This window comes from Euphorbia lathyris, chromosome 3, assembly GCF_963576675.1.
Source record: "Euphorbia lathyris chromosome 3, ddEupLath1.1, whole genome shotgun sequence".
Lineage (NCBI taxonomy): Eukaryota > Viridiplantae > Streptophyta > Magnoliopsida > Malpighiales > Euphorbiaceae > Euphorbia > Euphorbia lathyris.
In genome coordinates, this window is record NC_088912.1 from 93,454,290 (window position 1) to 93,472,614 (window position 18,325).

The window sequence follows — 18,325 nt, forward strand, 5'->3', positions numbered from 1 at the left end:
GACCACTTTGTATAATGAAACGTAGAGCGTTACAAAAACAAATCTTTACACCCAAACACTTGAGCGTTAGAGTGACAACTTGTTAGCTATCAATCTTAGTCCTTTTCTTCCGTTCTCGTGAAGTGTTGCTTGATAAAACCAGATTAACCGGTTTTGGAGACTTGTCTGAGGTTCATTACGTTTTTAATTGCAAAGTGAGTAGTCGGGATTGTTGTGAATAATAAAGCGTAGAAGAATCTTGTTTTGTGAGGGAGCTATTTGTTGATTCTTCTCTGTTTCGGATTCTGCCTTGCTTGGGGACAAGCAAGATCTAAGTGTGGGGAGGTTGATAGCTCCCATTTATATAGGGTTTTTAGGCCCTTTTTAGCTTATTTTTACTTTGTTTTCTTTTACTTTTGTACTCCTTTCATTCTCTTTTAGCAATAATTAGTCTTCTTGAGTATTTATGGCAGTTTTCGTGTTTTCAGGTGTTGGAAGGCTTAGTCGAGTATTCCCGAACCAGACCTGGATCTTATGGAGCAAATCCGGAAAAATCCCGGGACCGTCGGAGCACTTTTGGAACTCATCTGGGACCATTAGAGCAGAAAGGACCAAGACGGAGAAAAACCTGGAGTTTTGCCCCATTTGGGAGCCTGTCTCGTCGAGGCACAGGCCTGTCTCGCCGAGATGGGTAGTGTCTCGGCGAGACACTGTGGTGTCTCGTCGAGACACTCACTCGTCTCGACGAGAGATCCCTTGTCTCGGCGAGACGAGGCGGGAGACCAGCTGGAAACTCGATCCATTAAGCCTATTTTGCCCTAATTGGCGCGGGAAATGCCCTTTTTACCCCCGAGGAGCTTAGGGTTGCTGCCTATCACTATAAATAGGCAGCTAAACTCATATTTTTGGCGGCTGTTTTTTTTTACTTTTCTTTTTTTCTTTTTGCAGAGACAATAGACTAGGGTTTTAATTCCTGTAGTTTAGTTTTTCTTCCTTCTTGTATCCGAAGGAGTGTTCAAGGGGTGGAGGATCGAGGTGTTTATCATTGTAATCAGACAAACAGGTTTTTTGATTCTCTATCTTTTTCCCTTAATCTAATTTGCATTTATTAAACATGATTTCGCTTATCATTACATTCATTTATTCTTTGATTGATATGTCTATGAACTGATCCCCATCCAATCTAGGATGGGGATGAAATTGCTAGGATTGCTATGATTGTTAGGATTTAGGTTTAAGACTTGTTAATGATTTGATTAGGTTATGTGTGCTTTATGCCTAGATGTTATTGGAGATAGGATTAATTGCTAGAATGGGTATTGATAATGCCCAACTAGCACGATTTTGTATATAGTGCACCTAATGCCTGAACGACAATAATGTGTAGATGCTAGGAAAGGTGGTCTCTGACCACGAAATTACCTTTCCCGAATTCACATATCCCCTAACTTCTTTAGAGACCACTAGGAATGAGGCTTCGTGGCGGGGCCACGGCTCAAGCCTTAATTACCAATGAACCTAATGCTTTGCATGAACTAGGGTATATGCCTAATCAAGCCGTCACCCAAATGCATGTGAATAGGGAGGACAATACTGATCACATTGGTCCTCAACTTAGGGTAATTACCTTCAATCTTTAATTAAGCTTAAACTCTGAATTCCTTTTACCGCACTTGTAGTAATCGAACAATTGATTCCCCTACCTAGATTGCAACTACCATAAGTCACACTCCACCCTGCGGCACATCCTGTTTATTGCTTTCGTAGTTTAGGTGTTTATTTTTGTAGCTCAACTACCAACTTGCTTTCGATTCCGCTAAATAGACAAATTTCCAGTTGAATTTGACTGATTAGAATAGTAGTCCTTGTGGTTCGATCTCGTGCTTAGCACTTTATTACTTGTTGTGATAGGATACACTTGTCCTATTAAATGCTATATACTTTACGAGCATCAAGATCAAGCTGACCTTTGTCCCAACGGACGAACAGCTTGCGGATATCTTCACGAAGCCACTGGCTCGTGAGCAGTTCAGCATACTGAGAGAAGCTATCAGTATGTTTAATCCTCTTCAGTAAATTCCTGTACTAAATGAATATACATGCTGAGTGAATTATTATGCTGAATGATTGTTTTTGCTGTGTACTCATTGAAATTAATTAAACAGCAAATACTGAGTAAACTTGCACACTGAGTAAGTTAGTATAAACTTAAACTTAGAAATCATCCCATTAATGCAATACTGACCACTCAGAATACCAAATGCTTGGCATTCTAAAAGCTGAGTGTTAGATCCGTTAGAATAATTGCAAAAGCACGCGTATAGCCACCTAGGATGACGTACGCGCCGAATGTGTCATAAATGCTAGGATTATTGTCGGTTCAAAATCCCGAGGCAAAACTGACACATGGATTCGATAAGATCCATTTCTCACCTCTATAAATAATGGGTAATTCCCCATTTTTATTCTTTACGCTTATCGAATACTCTGGCAAAGAAATTCTTTCTCTCTAAAAATCCCTCTAAGCTTTCCCATCCTCAACAATGACTAAGGTTTCCTACAACATCTCCGGTGCTGGCCACTCTAAGCCCAGCTCCGATGACACTTCCAGGCAAACCTCTGTGCCGGAACCTACCAAAGTAACCTCGCCGAGCAAAGGAAAAACTGGCCAAACCTCTGGTCAGGGAAAGCCTGTAAAAGTCAGGACCTACTCCAAGGTCTTTGAGAACGTCCGCGAATGGAAAGTTGAGCCCTCAAGATGGGTATCAGAAAACTTCGTACAAAACGAACAACCCTTCTGCGAGTGGATTTCACAAAATGGCTGGACGGAGCTGTTTTCGGTTAGGGATGACACCTACCCTGACCTGGTAAGGGAATTTTACCACAACCTCCGAGTTGCAAATGACAACACTGACTACCTGTGCACAGTGGTGAAAAAGAAAACCATCTTCATCAACCCTCTCTACTTAGGAAATCTGCTCAAGTTGAAAACTGAGGGAGCAAGGCTGAGAAGATCTGGAGATCAGGATGGCACTGGGTATGCACACAACTTCTGCAAACCTGAGGGCCACTCAGGAGAAGTCTCAGCTTCATCGATGGGTCAGCACCAGAAGATGGCTCATTACTTGCTGACCTACTTTATCTACCCGAAGATCAACTGCACTACATCAGCAACAAACTTCGAGCAATGCTTTATATGGCATATGCTGACGTACACTCCAATCAATATGCCATTCTTTCTTGTCGCTGGCTTCCTACGCAGCACTGGTACGCTGAGGCTAGGATCAATCATTACAAGAATCCTCATCGACCATAAAGTTGATCTCGAAGGTGAGGACAAGACTCGAGGATCTGAGATCACAGCGGCCTCGCTGAGAGCACTAAAATTTGGACAGCCCTTGAAGAAAGGTAAAGCTGCTGCTGGACAAGCTGAGGGAACTGCTGAGCCAAAGAAAGGGCGAAGGACTAAGGCCCCAGCTTTCCGCAAAAGAAAAACTGCTGAGACTCCTTCCAAAAATGTTGAGTCTCCAGCAAAAAGACAGAAGTCAGCTGGTAAGTCAGCTAAGAAACGAAGCAGGCAAGGTGAGCCTGGAACTGAGGAAACTGCTGAGCAACCTCAGAAAAAGCAGAAGCCTTCTACACTGACTCCCATCAACGCCATACCTACAGACTTTGTAGTACCGGGTGACTCTCACTTCACCCATTGTCAAGGTACAATAGCTGAGTCCGAAGAACATGAGGTACAACTGGATGATCATTTCATCTCCCAGGTTGAGGAAGAACTTGATGGTGACAGTACCGAAGAAGAAGAAGAAGAGGCCAGCGGTCAGGATGACGCTGAGGACTCTGAAGAGACAGCCAGTGAACATGAGACTGAGCAGGCCAATGCTGGGTTTGCTGCTGGAGATGAGCAAGTACTTGATCAACACAATGTTGATCCAGTCCAAGAACAAGCTGACCAGCCTCATGATGAGCAACACGAATCTTCTCCTTCTCACTCAGGAGATCCTAGTCAAACTGTCACTCCACCTCGTAGAAGAAGAAAGTTGGTTAAGGCAAGTGAGAAGCCTGTCAGTGAAGATTTTGTGCCACCACCAACTCTTCCTGACTTTGTCATCTCAAAGACAACTAAGGACCCCTCTACAGTCAAGCTGACATTTTTCAAACGCCAACAACCCTCTACTGCTTCAGCGTCCTTAGAAAAGCAAGCCTCTGTTTCTTCTCAACGGGAACATGCCGACCAAAATGCTTCCGCCACCTCAACCAGTCAGGTTGAGCCGATTACTGTGAATGCTATTTCTTCAAGCATGGTGCTGACTACACACACTTCTTCCGTCAGCACAGACAGTATTCGGATTACCACTTCTCCAACTCAACTCTCTGCCGATCATTCAACTCTACCTAAAACTCAAGTGCAGATTGAAAATGCTATTCCAGTCACTGACCAGGTCACTCCTTTCACTCCTCTTCCTTCCGGTCACACTGATGTCCCTGAAGGCTCTCAAAGCTATTTGAATGCCACTGAGTCCGGCAAAAAGATCATTGACTCAGTGCAAGCATTGATCAGAGACCTTCAACAGTCCACTCCTCCTGCTACTGGGTCTTCAACTTTTGAGAATACTCAGCTTTCCCAGGTCACTCAACTTCTCAACGAGGTTAAGGGACTCAAGGACTTGCTGAATGTAATCATTACCTTCCAAGCTAAGCAGGATTCAATCGCCAAACTGGCTGAGATCCAGCTGACAACCGTGCAGTACTTGACCTCCTTACAACAACAGATCCAGAACTTGTCAGCTGTGAACCCCGACCATGCCACTTCATCTGAAGTCAAGATGCTCTTTGCTCAGCTTCACACTGAGCAACTCAAGACCAACGAGCAAATGGTTTCTTACAATCAGTGCTCAGTAGAGCAAATTGGTGAGGCTATTCGCTTGCTTAATCTGAATAAGCAAGAGATGGATACTGACGCAATGAAACAGAATGAGATGCAGTCTATCATGCAACAAACCTTCAACCACATTCGTCATAACAATATTCAACGTCAGTATTACGACACAGCCCTTTTAAAGACCTTTCACTAAATCTTTGCTGGTCTTACTGAAGCTCTCATCTGGCAAGGCAAAGCTCAAGCGTTTAGCGTCAATATGCTCAGTGCTGCTGAACTCAAAGTACCCGAAGAGGTATCAGCTGATGGAGTTGCAATTTTTGACGACGTCAACGAAAGCTCTGAGAAACTTAAGGAGCTGTCTAAAGAACTGACTCGAGCTGTCTTAACTGATGCTTTCAGACTTCCTCCTCCTGATGCTGACAAAACAGGGGAGAAAGAACAAGTAGCTAGAGCTCAGCATGAGCGAAGTCAGTCTCAACACCAGAAAAAGAAATAGATATGCTAGCTCAGTATAGACTAAGTCAGATGTAATCTATATGCCTTATCTATAAGTTTTGTTGTGTAACCACTGACTACTATCAATATATCATATCTGCATCTTTTATTCCTATTCCTGAGTTATGATATATGTTAATATATGTTACTGTGTACTGAGTCATTACGTATCTTCAATTAAATCAGCTATGTTTTATACTTATAAATCTTATTGACTGAATCAAATGCTGATAACATGTTTGACATTGACTTATGTGCTTATAAAACATTGTCTGTTAAGAATTCATTGAAACACCTTTCCACATAATTTTGATTTGACAAAATTGTTTAAGTATAAGTGAAATACATATTCTAAACACACTAAGTTTAAATGTTTTGATTTATTCTACTAATGTGTTTGTTCAATGTTGAGTTAAATTGTTTATAAGACACAAGAATTAAAAGGCCCAAGCCCAATACAAGTGTTAAAGCCCAAGTCAAATAACTCAGTACAACTCGGCCCGCGTTTGTCAAAACGTTGCCGTTTTGGACAAAACGCAACTCAGCAAAAGAAGGATCTAGAAGACCTTCGGGAACAACTTCAAGATGAAGCTGCTGAGTAGTCTCGACAAAGCGTACAAGACAGCAGCTGGCTAATGAACCCTTCCAGACAAAGTATTTCTACTTTGGGTAAAGTTCAGACGACACAGTATGCTGTCCAGTTGACTTTACCATAAAAGGAGAGACAGTCTGCTGAGCTGACCGAGGACAGAAGATACACAATTCTGATTGGCCGAGAGCTCTGAGCAAGTCAGGATGACAACGACAGGTAGCCGTTTCCCTCCAACGGTTATTTTGAAATTCGAAATGACCGATGCCCAGACGTCTCTATAAATAGTGCCATCAGAAGCTTCATTCAATACAGAACTTGATCAAGCCATTACGCTGACCAAATTTCTACACAAGTTCTGCAAGCAAAGAAGCAAAACAAATCTTACACTACAATTCTTATATCTGTGTAAAAGTCTAGAGTGATTATTTCAATCGTCTAAAGTGTCTTCGCAAATCTTTGTATAGGACAAATACTTATCATTTCTAGAAGATAGAAAGGAGAGGCTGAGTACTCGGTTATAGTACTCAGCGAGAGATTAGGATTGAGTAGAGGTATAGAGAAGGTACTCTTATTATACTCAGTTGCTAAGATTGTAAAAGGTTTGAGGCTCTACCTTTAAAGAGCTCAGTAGAGGATTCGAAATCTCGGAACGTGTTCCGGGGACAGGACGTAGGCTTAGAAGAAGCCGAACCTGGATAAATCTGCTGAGTAAAGTATTTCTTACCTTTAACTCCTTATTTATATTGCTTGCTTAAAATAACCAAAAACTGACCAAGTAAAGAGGTCAAGTTGAGTTGTGCATGTTAAACGTCTGAGCTCAGGAATAGACTCTAAGTGTTATCTCCTGACTCAAGCTAAGAAACTGACCTAGTCACCAGTTGACTAAGTCGGTATCTTGCTGTTTACTCAGCGCCGCTGTTAAAACCTTTTTCCTTAGAAAAAGAAGTCTGCCCTAATTGTGAAAAAGTTTAAATAGTTCCTAACCCCCCCCCCCCTTGGAACTATACTTGCAACCTTACAAGGGACCAACAGATATATCCCGTAAATTGGAAGAAATGAAAACTTGTTGCTAGGCGAAAGATTACCGTGCGCTCAAATAAAGACTCGCCGTCTTTTCACATAGCAAAAATGAGCAAACAGATTCCTGACGCTAAAAGACAAACACGTTACGCGATGAGACCATTCCCTAAAATAAAGTGATATCATCACTAAACAAACACGCGGTTACGTCTCTCGATAGATCCAAAAGATCCCGTCGTAATCCAAAATCGAGACACGAACCCACGCGAATAAAAGGGAACGAGTCATTGTCAATAACGAACGATTGAACCAGAAGAATAACTCGTACCATGTCTAAAAACCGAGATGCGTTCAAAGGGTGTCAAAACCAGAACTGATGCATCTCGTAAAATAACGAGGCACGAGTTACTCCGAAAGGACAATCCAATTTGGTCGATATCTTAGTCACTGAACGTTGATGCGTCAAAACGAACTGTATTGTCTGATGGATGATTTACTTTTTCGCAATAATCGACGGCATCACGCGTTCCCTGGACCGCAATGTGAGCCCTAAACCAAAATCCTAGAAAAGAGACTTGGACCATCGAGTGTGTGGAGGAATAAGGGTGGAAGAGAGATGTTGTGATACGTGTAATTAGACTGACGTTTGTTCTTCTTATCTTATATATCCGTAAATAAATAAACGCACACACCACGAATCATGCATATAAAATCATGCATACATACTAATGGATGCCGTTCCCGCATCATTAAGCGGTTGTGGTTTCGCGAGAGTAACCGGCTAGTCAGGCAGTTTGATGAGCTACAGATTGACAATTCTGAATTAGCAGTTGTGGCTTCTAAATCATCTTCGTCCGAGTATACTCAGTCTTCTGCCAGTATGTCTGCGACCGACGAAAAAGTGACCGAATTAGAAAATTCTGTGAACAACATTAATGATCAGTTGGCCGCAATTTTGGCCCAGCTAGCTGAGCTGGCATTGAAGGATAACAAGAGTGGTAGTAAGCGCGCTGAGAATGAAGTAAACACTGGCCCCCACTTTGGGAACGAGGATGACTATCAGGATTATATCCAGAAACAGCTTGAGAAAGAGAAGGCTAAGAAGAGGAGTGGAAGCAGCACATCACTCAGGAAGTGCAGGATCTGCGTGGGGGAAGTTCCGGGAGTCAAGACTTTTATAATTTGAAGAATTGCTTGTCGGCAACGGCTTTGCCCTTGAAATTCCGGCTCCCGGACATGAAGAAGTTCGATGGAACCGGGGATCCCACGGCTCACATGAATCAGTATGTTGCAGTAATGAAGCACACGATCCTAACTGAGGATCAAGTCTTGGGACTATTCAATACCTATCTGGAGGGAGCTGCCCTCGTACGGTTTCATGCGTTGCCGCTAGTGACGAAGAGAGATTGGAAGGAGCTGGCAAAGTCATTCATCGCCCAATATAGCTTCAACACCGTGCTTGAGGTTACTCTGAAGGAGCTAGAGAGCACTAAGCAACAGACTGGGGAATCTTTTTCCGATTTTGTGAGGAGATGGAGGGCCAAGGCCGCAGTTATGAAACAGAAGCCGCTTGAGCAGGATCAGATCCGAATGGTAATTAGCAACACATTACCGTATATTAAGAGTGAGCTGCGGTATATGCCTTTTACCGATTTCAATCAGATGTATAGATGCGCCTTGACAGTTGAGGGGGACGGAGAGCCGAAGAAAGCTTATACCAAGTGGACGAAGTCTGGATATAGTGCCGGAGGGCCAAGTGCGAGTGCAGAATCTGCCGCAGTGAAAGTGCTTGATCTTAACGCTATCGAGAAGAGGCAGTTTGCCAAGTTCGAGCAGACCTACGTAAAAGTTTTCGAACGGTTGCAGAAAAAGGGGTTGTTGAAAGCCCTCACTCATTATAACAAGGCATCGCCTGCTCCGCAGATACAAGCTAGGGGATACTGCGAGTTCCACAGTAATTATGGGCACACTATTGAGAACTGTGAGAGGTTGAAGCACGAGATTCAGGATTTGATTGAGGAAAAGAAGATAGCTGGTCCTTCGTCAGCGAACCCTTCCACTAGGCGTAATCCATTGCCTAACCATAGGGTAAGCATGATCGGGTCTGGGCTCGGAGCAAGATTAGTCATGGAATCGTTCAAGGAAAATGAAGAGGAGTTGTTGGACTCCGATGAGAAGAGTAATGTTGGAAATGGTTTATATGTGTCCTTCCTTCGCAAGGAGCAAGAGGGTGAACCGATGGATGAAGGGTTAGACGGTGGAGCACCGTATGATGAAGATAGTGCTGAAGAGACCGGGGAAGGGTCGTCTCGAACTATTGTGCCAGAATTGAGTCTATTCAGTAGAGGAGAGAATCCCGATGTGCACTTACGTGAGTATATGCATGATACGTTTGTTGAATCCTTTGGGGTGGATGAGATCGCTCAGTGGTTCCACCATTCGTTAATTGGTGAGCCTTTGGGATGGTTCCACTCGTTGCCTGACTCCTGCAAGCATGATTGGGAACAGTTGTCCGATTTATTCCTAGAGAAGTACAAGAAAGCTAAAGATAAGACTGTGGAGTGTTTTGCACTCCAAATTGGGCCTATTAAGCGTCCGTTGCCAGCTGTTAGTAAATACAACGGCAACAAAGATCCAATGGAGCACCTTCACTTCTACTTATTAGCCATGGGGCCGTTGGGTTTTAAAGAAGAAGAGATCACCAGTTTGTTTTGCAATTCACTGATGGGGGAGCCGCTGATGTGGTATATGTCTCTCCCGATGCATATCAAGTGCGATTGGGCCGCGATGACCAAGAGGTTCATTAAGGAATATACAGTATGGATGCTTGCGGAGCAAACCCCGGACTCACCCTCTTATGAAACACCTGAAGCGGTGTTAGCAATGCCCAAGTATGGCGGATATCGGGATCCCGTTGAGCATGCAAGGCTGTTCCGCAACCATATGTATGACGCTGGGTTCCCTCAATGTGAATTACATGAACATTTCCCGGAAACTCTCATGGGAGAAGCCTTGTTGTGGCACCAAGGCCTATCAGAGGAAGAAATGGGTCATTGGATACCTCTTAAGGATGCGTTTGTGTCGAGGTATGAGATGTATGTTCCATGGACGGGATCCCTGGAAGATCTGGATAGGATCAGGCAATTCCCAGAGGAACCGTTTGTGGATTACGCTAGGAGGTGGAGGTATCGCTACGAGCAGTGTCATGAAATGATGAGTGATAAGGTGCAGCTCATGTGCATACAGAGAGGCGCTATTCCGATGGCGGCAAGAAGGATGAGCAGAGTGTCCCTCAGGAATTATGAGGAGTTGATAGGCTGGGCCATGTATGGATCAGCGGATCCCTTTTATTTGAACTCAAACGTCCCTCATGTAATGGATCTGATGGTTGTGGACATTTGGGAGAGTTCCTCGGAGGAGGAGGATGCCGATCGGAGAATTCCTATCAATATCTGGGATGAATCTGATGACGAGCCGGAGATTGCCGTTATGACAAGATCAGGTCGAGTGGCCGAGGGGAAGGCACCAATGGTGGAAACTGAGGCGGGAGAAGGATCGGCTCCCAAGCCCGATGATCAAGTCCTCGAGCAGTTGAAGAAAACACAAGCTAAGTCTACTGTGTGGGAGGTCTTGTGCCATTTTAAGTACCACCGCGAGAATTTGATAAAAGAGTTGCAGAATTTGGTCATCTCTACCGATACTGAGCCGACGGCACTAGTAGGGGCAATCATGGCCCGAAAGAGAACTGAAATCACCTTCACCGATGAGGATCTCCCAGAAGAAGGGAAGGCGCACAATAAGCCTTTATACATCCGAGCTGAAATTAATGGGAAGAAAACCAGCTGTGTAATGGTTGATGATGGATCGGCCATTAATGTTTGCCCGCTGAAACTTTTGTCCAAATTGGGAGTAGAAAGAGGAGATCTGACGGCCTCAGAAACCGTGATCAGGGCTTATAATGATAGCCGTAGGCACATCGAAGGAGTTTTTAAAGCCAAGCTGAAGGTAGGGCCGCATGAGGAAGAAACTGAGTTCACTGTGCTGGATATACCAGTGACCTTTGCTGTGTTGTTGGGACGCCCATGGTTCCATAAGCTAGGAGGTGTGCCCTCCACGCTCCATCAAATGATCAAATTCCCCTTTGGGGAGGAGATAGTGACGATCAGAGCTGAGAAATTAAGTTCAGTGGCGGCGTTGGGAATTGAGCCTCAGCTTTTCTCCGGATTCCAAGTTTCTGGGATCTACGAGTCTAGCATAACCGCCGATGTGGTGAAGATGATGAAAGGGGGTTTCATCCCCGGTATGGGCTTGGGAGCACACCATCAAGGGTTGCCAGAATTTCCGGACTTCAAGAGTCAGAAAACCCGGAGGGGTTTGGGATATGAGCTGGGAGGTCCGTCCAACACAGGTGGTGAGGGACAGGTGGGTCTAAAAAAGTATTTTGTGAATGAAGGCCACGGGAAGGTTTCTTCGGGGGCTCATGAGTCATGGACTAGCACCGAAGGAAAGATTCTGCCAGGTTTTGAGATCTTCAATGATGTTACTGACTGGGGCAAAGGAAAGGCAAGCTGTTTCATCGAGGAGATCATGATGTTAGATCTAAATGCCGAGGAGCAGGTGATCACAATGGAAGCAACTGTGGGAGCGGTGGATGAGCCCAACACCTCTGAGCCTTATGAGAAACCCGAGAACCCTATTGATGACAATTGTATTACTGCTTTATTTGAATCCGATGATGTACTCGCCAACACTATCAATGAAATGAATTCTGATTTTGCTTACTTGCTTGATGTTGATTCTGATCATTCCATGCATTCTCATTCATATAACATGCCTACATTTGAAATCAATACAATAGAAATGTCAACTTTCAATCTTGGCACGGATGAAAATCCTAAACTTATACAAATTTCTCAAGAATTAACTACTGAAGAGAGGAAAGAATTTGAGAGAATAATTAAAAAATACGAAATAGTGTTTGCTTGGACATACGAAGACATGCCAGGAATCGATCAATCAATCGTAACTCACCGTATTCCAACATACCCCGATGCTAAGCCCGTGAAACAGAAACTCCGACGCATGAGGCCAGAATGGGCAGATAAGATCAGAGAGGAAGTGAAGAAACAGTTAGAAGCAGGGTTCATCGAAGTAATCGACTATCTCCCTTGGATCGCAAATGTAGTGCCAATCGCGAAGAAGGACGGCAACGTGAGAATGTGCGTCGATTATAGAGATCTTAACAAGGCGTGCCCCAAAGATGAATTCGCATTGCCTCACATCGACGTATTAATCGACAGTGCAGCATCGAGCGTCTTGCACACAAATGTGGACGGCTTCATGGGCTACATGCAAGTTCAGATGGCAGAAAAGCACAAGGCAAAGACCTCGTTCACAACTGAGTGGGGAACGTACTGCTATAGGGTAATGTCGTTTGGTTTGAAAAATGCCGGGGCAACTTATCAACGGATGGCTACGGCACTGTTCCATGATATGATACACAAAGAGGTGGAAGTTTATGTGGACGATATGATGGTCAAGTCGGAGACGAGAGAGGGGCATTTCGCTGCACTTGAGAAGTTTTTGGCCCGAATTACAGAATTCAAGCTAAGGTTGAACCCGAAAAAGTGCTTCTTTGGCGTTTCATCGGGGAAGATCTTAGGCTATGTGATCAGTAACAAGGGGATTGAGGTGGATCCTGACAAAGTAAAGGCCATACAGGAAATGCCAGCACCCAAGAATGAGAAAGAAGTGAGAGGATTTCTGGGGCAGGTTCAGTATATCAGTCGGTTCATAGCACGACTCACTGCGATCTGCGAGCCGATCTTTAAGCTGCTATGGAAAGATCAACCAACGGTTTGGAATTATAAGTGCCAGCAAGCATTGGAGAGTGTCCAGAACTATTTGTCTAATCCACCGGTTCTGAGACCGCCTAAACTTGGAAAACCGCTTCTCCTCTATGTAGCGATCGAGGAGCGATCTATCGGGGCGATGCTGGCCCAGGAAGGGGACACCGGTGTGGAGCACGCGGTGTATTATCTGAGTAAGAAGTTCCTGGAATACGAGCTTAAGTATAACATGATCGAAAAGATGTGCGTGGCAGTAGTATGGCTAACAAAGAAACTATGGCACTATTTTCAATCTTACAAAGTGATCATTATTTCTCGGATGGATCCCGTGAAGTATCTGTACCGAACTCCGTCTCTAACAGGGAAGCTAGCCCGATGGTTGTTGCTCTTGTCCGAATTTGATATCGAATATGTAACAAAGAAGGTTATTAAGGGGAGAGCCGTAGCAGAATTTATGGCCAATCAGCCTCTGAATGCAGAAGAGGAGGTGATAAATTATGATTTCCCCGATGAGCACTTGAACGCAATAGAAGTTATACCATGGAAAATGTTCTTCGATGGAGCGGTTAACTCAAATGGAGCCGGAGTAGGAGTGCTACTTATCTCACCAGAAGGAGAAAGGATCCCAATAGCAAAGAAGCTATCCTTCCCTCTCACCAATAATATGGTCGAATATGAAGCGTGCATCTATGGGTTGGAGTCATTAGCAGCGCTGGGAGCATCATACGTTGAAATTTAGGGCGACTCAAAACTGATTATCGAACAAGCGCAGGGAAACTAGGAAGTAAGGGAAGAAAGGTTGCGTCCATACCTAGACCAGTTGGAGGGATTGGCGCAGAGATTCAGCGAGTGTCGTTTTTATCACATTCCTCGAGCACAGAACCAGGCAGCGGATGCTTTGGCCACTTTGGTGTCAGTATGGGATAACCCTCGGAACCTTGCCTCGAAGCCTTTGGTGCTGAGGAGGTCCCACAAACCATGCTACGAAGACGTAATGCTATTGGGAGCGGATGAAAAGCCTTGGTATTTCGATATCGTAAACTTTATGAAAAGTGGGGCGTACCCGGCAGAATCAGAACTTAGGGATCAGGCTGTGATTAGAAGGTTAGCTCAGCAGTTCGTCATCCACAATGACTTGCTTTACAAAAGACATGCCGATGGATTACAACTGAGGTGCTTGGATGAGGGAGAAGCCCGTGAGGCAATGGAGTCGGTACACTCGGGAATTTGTGGAGCCCATATGGGAGGAGCAGTATTGGCAAAGAAAATCGTGAGGCAAGGCTTCTATTGGCTCACCATGGAAAGAGATTGTAACGAATATGCGAAGAAATGCCATGATTGTCAAATCCACGGAGATTATAATCACTTACCAGCTATGGAACTGCACGTGTTAGCATCCATTTGGCCGTTTGCGGCTTGGGGCATTGATATCATCGGGGAGGTGAGGCCTAATGCGTCAAACGGACACAAATTCATTGCGGTCGCCATTGATTACTTCACCAAGTGGGTAGAGGCAGAATCATTTAGCAAGTTGGGGTCTAAACAGATGAGGAAGTTCATTGAAAAGCACTTGAACACCAGGTTCGGAGTGCCTCATCACATGATCACGGATAATGGGGTCCAGTTTCAGGGAGAGGTGAGAAGTCTCTTCCAAGAATACGGTATTGAGCATCATAGGTCTTCTTCGTATCGTCCACAAGCTAATGGCGCAGTAGAGGCGGCTAATAAGAACCTTAAAAGGATTCTCGTAAAGACAGTAGAATCGCACCGGAATTGGCACGAGCAGCTTCCACTCGCTTTATGGGCTTATCGGACGACGGTTAGAACGTTAACTGGGGCAACGCCGTTCTCCTTGGTATACGGGGCCGAAGCCGTTCTCCCGATTGAGATTGAAAAGCGATCATTGAGAATCGTAGTAGAAGCGAAGATTCCCGAGATGGAATGGGTGAAGAAGCGATATGAGCAATTAGCATTGGTGGATGAGAAAAGGATGGAGGCTCTTTATCATGTGCAGTTATATCAGAGAAGGATGGCCCGGGCCTTCAACAAAAAGGTCAAGGCCAGCCCTATCAAAGAAGGGGACCTGGTGCTGAAACAGATCCGAATGACGCACACCGACCCTAGGGGCAAGTTCAGGCCAAACTGGGAAGGACCATTCCTCGTGAAGAAAATCCTAAGCAAAGGGGCGGTGAAGCTAACTACTATGGACGGCATGGAGTTCTCCGAACCTACCAATCTGGATAGGCTTAAGAAATACTTTTCGTAAAAAAAAAAGAAGAAAAAAAGAAATGAAAATTCCTGATAGGTTGAAAACCCGCAAAGGGCGACCTATGCAACAATAAGGGACATCCCAATGGGTGAAAACCCGAAAGGGCACTCGTTTGAAAATTTCGGGATAATAAAAGGAGAATTGAAAAATCGTTGGGATCTGAAAACCGAAAAAGGCGGATCCTGGTAACAGTAGTTATGTCTTGAGCAATTATAAAAATAATGTATAAGCGGCTAAGTATTTCTGTTGTTTGTAAATAAATAAAGGCATGAATATATTTGAAGAGAATGATTGGAATCATTATAATCTACTGAGTGCATAGTGTTATAAATCATGAGTTTTATCTCCTCTCATAAAGCAAGTTCTACTAAAACCCCACCCAAACCGAAAAGCCATAATCAATCGACTTCATTAAAGAGTACAAACCCCACACGTGGATTATTGGAAAGCATAAAATGGTACAACAAGCCAAAACCTCGACCCTCCTAAGCCCTACGGCTGGCCTCAGCCTTCAAAGCCAACACCCTCGCCTTGTAAGAATCATCTGTGACAAAGGTGGTCCCAAACCTCGGGGTGAAGTATGAAGAAGTCCATGAAGCAAGGACCTCCGGGGTATAATTAGGCCAAGAACAACAGCTATAGATATCCGAGCGGTTGTCCCAGTTAGCCTCTAGCGTCGCCAGGCCCCGGGCTGTCAAAGGATAGACCTCTATCGTCCCCAAGTCAGGGGTAAATGCTTGAAACACATTGTATTGGCGCGACACCTGAGGGGGATAATAGCATGAGGATGAGCGAAGACCAGCGCAAAACATTCTCCTCCCGCCAAAGCCGGTCGAGACCCTAGTCAAACGCCACTAGGGGCACATCCACATGATATCCTGATCAGAAGCACCCTCTAAGAAAATTCTCCATTGATCAAAGGACAAGCCTCGCACCCTCAAAGTCCGATGGAGGTGCCACTTGGGGGAATACGATGAATAGGGTCCACCGAAGTCATACCGAGTCAAAGGGGGAGTCATCATTTGGAACTTCTCTTGAAGCCAAATCTAAAAAGGAAAAGGAAGAAGGAATGAACCGATGGAACTCAAGGAGATATATACTGAAGCATAGAGTATACCTGAAGTAACAAAGGGCTCCCAGACAGACGGAAGGATCGTCCAGCCATCCAACTTCTCTGGCAGTCATCCAAGCCTAACAGCGTCTCCATGAGGATGGTGGGATAAACCGAGTAACCATTTCCCATCCGAGAAAGCAAAGTTAGAATGTGATAATCCCCCTTTCCTGTAGAAGATACCAGGAGGTAATGGCTGAGAAGGAGAAATCTCACCGAATTATTGAAACCGGCAGTTGAGGGGGAGATGCTCAGTATATGGGAGAGAAGATCCGGAAACTTGACGAAGTGGTGCTGGTCTATCATAGAATGAACCCTTGCCTTGGAAAGCTCGAGAAGGGAGCACATCAATCTTGGGTACGAGGGGTTAGGATCAGGAAGGGCTGGTCGAAGAGGGGTAACGAAGTGAGAATCCATAATGGCCTCAAACTCTTCTAGAAGGGGACACAACTCCTGGGGACCGAAGTGAAACACATGGTAGTCAGGGTCCCAGAAGGTGATGGCAGCCCGGATTAAGAAGGCGTCTATTTTGACTTCGCGTAGATATTTTAAAGCAGCTAGCTGTGGACAATCGAGAGCGTCCCAATCTAGGCGGCGCATGAAAGAGCGAAGAACATCAGAATTGGAATCAGCCATGATGAGAAGTGTGAGAGAAATGAAGGGAAGGAAGCCTTTTTATAGGAAAATGGAATGATGTCATGGGCGTGAATGATGTCGTGGGCGTGAATGATGTCATGGGCGCAAATGATGTCATGGGCGCGAATGATGTCATGGGCGTAAGGACAAATGACGCCATAGGCGTACGCACAAGTAAGGTCATGAGTACGATGGATATGGGGAAATAAGCGCAAATAATGTATTAAAAGGCGAAAGAGAGATAGCAATATTGGGGTGGGCGGAAGCCTGGTTCAGCAGAAGAATACAGCGGTAAGGCTAGTCGACGAGAGACAACCGGAAGATTGAAATTGCTGTAGAACGTCATGCATGCACATTCATTTCATACATACATGCATATACCACTACACGCATACAAAAATAAAAATAGGAGAAGGGAATGGCATTCCCGTAAATAGTGAAAAAGGTACGATGTGACATAAAGGTAAAAAGTAAATAATTAATTACCAGGTGCACAGACCTCCGATTTGCAGTCCGTTTCAGCCTGCGTTTCTGCCAGGAGGTGACCAATACCCCAAGAATATGACTCTAGATGATAGTTGAAATTTTACAGAACAGTGGCGCCAGTCAAAATACAGACAACAGTCAATAGAAAAATAATTCTTAGTCTGAAGTGTTCCAGGCAAAAAGATAAGGACGTTCCTATCAAACAACTCAAATACCCGAGACAATAGCTCCAGTGAAAATACAGACGACAGTGTTTTAGAATTCAAAATTGCTAGAAAGAACCTTTTTGCTTTTGAGTCATCTTACCTACGGTCCACGACCGGGATTGCTTTTGAGCTGTCTTACCTACGGTCCACGGCCGGGGTTGCTTTTGAGCCATCTTACCTACGGTCCACGACCGAGGTTGCTTTTGAGCCATCTTACCTACGGTCCACGACCGAGGTTGCTTTTGAGCCATCTTACCTACGGTACACGACCGAGATTGCTTTTGAGCCATCTTACCTACGGTCCACGACTGAGGTTGCTTTTGAGCCATCTTACCTTCGATCCACGATCAAGGTTGCTTTTGAGCCATCTTACCTACGGTCCACGACCGAGGTAGCTTTTGAGCCATCTTACCTTCGGTCCACGACCGAGGTTGCTTTTGAGCCATCCTACCTACGGTCCACGACCGAGGTTGCTTTTGAGCCTTCTTACCTTTAGTCCACGACTAAGGTTGCTTTTGAGCCATTTTTACCCGCGAGCGATTTAGAGACTAGGGTCGCTAGAAAGAGCTGTTTACCCGCGGTCGATTTAGGCTAGGATCCTTAAGAAAAAAGTCCGCCGGCAGCCGATTCGAAGGCAAGGACGGAGAGGATCGAAGAGGAAGCTAGAGGGCGCAGCGCAGAGATCAGGTATTCTTCCTCCTACTCTATACGTGTCTTTTACTTTAATATGTTTACATTGCATGTGTTGCGTTAGCAAAAAACGTTTTCAAAACACACACATCACTGTCAAAATA